General features: G+C 46.4%; 1 protein-coding gene across 3 annotated transcripts in view; it reads right to left on the minus strand.

Moving 5' to 3' along the window:
* CSPG5 (chondroitin sulfate proteoglycan 5) overlaps positions 1–2,443 on the minus strand; it is a 17,566-nt gene that overhangs the window by 1,350 nt on the left and 13,773 nt on the right. The gene's annotated exons all lie outside the window — the stretch shown is intronic.

Genomic DNA, 2,443 nt, shown 5'->3' on the forward strand with positions numbered 1-2,443 from the left:
ATCTGGAAGTGTGTCAGTGTGTACAGTAGGACACACACAGGATTTTATGCTCAGATGCAAAACTGCTCCCGGCAAAGTGAGGGCCCTACTCCCCACAGCAAAAATATGTCGTTTGGAGGCTAAGGAAGGTGGATCCCTTGAGCTAAGGAGTTTGAGACCAGCCTGAGCAAGAGCAAGACTCCATCTCTACTAAAAATAGAAAAACTAGCCAGGTGTGGTAGGGGGGCACCTCTAGTCCCAGCTACTCAGAAGACTGAGGCAAAAAGATTGCCTGAGCCTAAGAATTTGAGGTTGCTGTGAGGTATGATACCACAGCACTCCACCAAGGGAGATAGAGTAAGACTCTGTCTCAAATAAATAAATAAAGTCCTCTGGCTAGAAGCCAAAGATGTAGGAGTCTCTTATCATCAGGCTGTTCCTGCCAAGAGATGCTAACTAAAATGGTCTGCCCTCAGTCCAAGCCTCAATGAGTCTGGCTGCCTCAATGGCCTGCACATTCTGTATCAGATGATGCTCATGCTACTGGTTCATGACCAGTTCTGATGTGTTCCTGTGTCCTCCTGCCAATCCATGTGTATTTCCTGCAGTTCTCTGATAAGCTCCTGAACCTGAATTGGATTTGCCTGTTAAAGGTTTTCAGGAAGCCCACACTAACACACAGTCCTCCAACTCTGCATCCTGCACATTCAGAGAACTTCTGCAGCAACTCCTGCCTTCCTCTTCTCCTTTAGGACTCCTAGACGGGATTATACCTTGTGTGATTCAGCAGGCCTCATTTCCTTTTTGATGCCCCACATACCTGTTGTAACTGCTCAGAACTTTGATGGACAAAGAGGCTGTACAACTACCCGAGCAGACTCATGGATGGCAAGAGGTAGAGAATGTCCCAATCAGACCAGCTAGCTTAGACCATTCATGCTTTAACCACTACCAAAATTCAAGAACCTAAGGGCTTCCTCCATAAAACTCAGGTGAAATCTTGTCCGTGCTGCCTGCTACTGTGTTTGACCCTAACTGCACTAGGTTAGGGTAGCGATGGGTTGGAAAGAAAGTCAGGAAAGACCCCAGGCTTCCTGCAGTGACTGTACATACAGGACACGAGGGGGGTTCACAAGTCCCATGCATAGAGAAATCACTGTCACCTGTCCGTTGCCCTCAGCCCACTCAGTGCTTTTCCAGAGGTCCAGATTGGGCAGAGCGATTTAATAGAGTTTCAGACTTCAGATATAATTTGCAGACAATGGGCAAACACGTGTCCCTTGTTTCTAATGAGACAATGACAAGAGGAAATCAACTCTACATAGAGCAGCAAGGTGGACATCAGGCAAGGCAGCCGTGCACATCATGCATGGGGACTTGATTTTGTCAGTCACTGCCTGGAGACAGAAAAATACTGCAGGGATGTAAATCTGTATGTGCTGAGATGGAAAAATCTCCATATGCTTTTTTTTTATTTTGAGACAGAGTCTCACTTTGTTGCCCTGGGTAGAGTGCTGTGGTGTCACGGCTCACAGCAACCTCAAACTCTTGGGCTTAAGCGATTCTCCTGCCTCAACCTCCCAAGTAGCTGAGACAACAGGCGCCCAACCACAAAGCCCAGCTATTTTTTTGACTTGTAGTTGTCAGTGTTGTTTGGCAGGCCCTGGCTGGGTTCAAATCCTCCAGGTCTGGTGTATGTGGCTGGCGCCCTAGCCCCTGAGCTACAGATGCTGAGCCAAGATGTCCACATGTTAATTGAACAAGTAAGGGGTAGGACATATGTATAAGAAAAATCTTATTTATGTTTAAAAAATATAGATACAGGTAGGTGCATATACACACACACCACACATGCACAGGTACACTTTTTGGAAAGGGATGTGGGATGAGGACATGAGTTATTCTATGCTGTATGGGGATGACCCTGGGCATAAAAGCTTGAGAGGTGAGCCATTAAAGATATTCTGGGGGCCAGGTGTGGAGGCTCACACATATAATCTAGCACTTTGGGAGGCTAAGACAGGAGCATCGCTTGATGCCAGGAGTTCAAGACCAGCCTGGGCAATACAAGGCTACCACAAAAACAAACAAACAAAAATCCTGGGTAGGAGGACTTTGAATCACACAAAAACTTAGAATAAGACAAAATAAACTATGTACCCTCAGTAGAGTTCTGTTGCATCACAGCTCACAGCAACCTTAAACTATTGAGCTCAAGTGATCCTCTTGCCTCAGTTTTTAATTTTTAGTAGAGAGGCGGGTCTTGCTCTTGCTCAGGCTGGTCTTGAACTCATGAGCTCAAGCAATCTACCTGCCTCAACCTCCCAGAGTTCTGGGATTACAGGCGTGAGCCACAGCGCCTGGCCAAATGGTGCTGTTAAGACAAGCTGAGTGAGCTTTGTCTCACAAAGAGAACAGGTGAGGCAGTGTTTCAACCAAGATGGAGCTCTTCTTTTTTTTTTTT

Source organism: Otolemur garnettii, unplaced genomic scaffold, assembly GCF_000181295.1.
Source record: "Otolemur garnettii isolate 467f Iridium unplaced genomic scaffold, OtoGar3 scaffold00082, whole genome shotgun sequence".
In the NCBI taxonomy this organism is placed as follows: domain Eukaryota; kingdom Metazoa; phylum Chordata; class Mammalia; order Primates; family Galagidae; genus Otolemur; species Otolemur garnettii.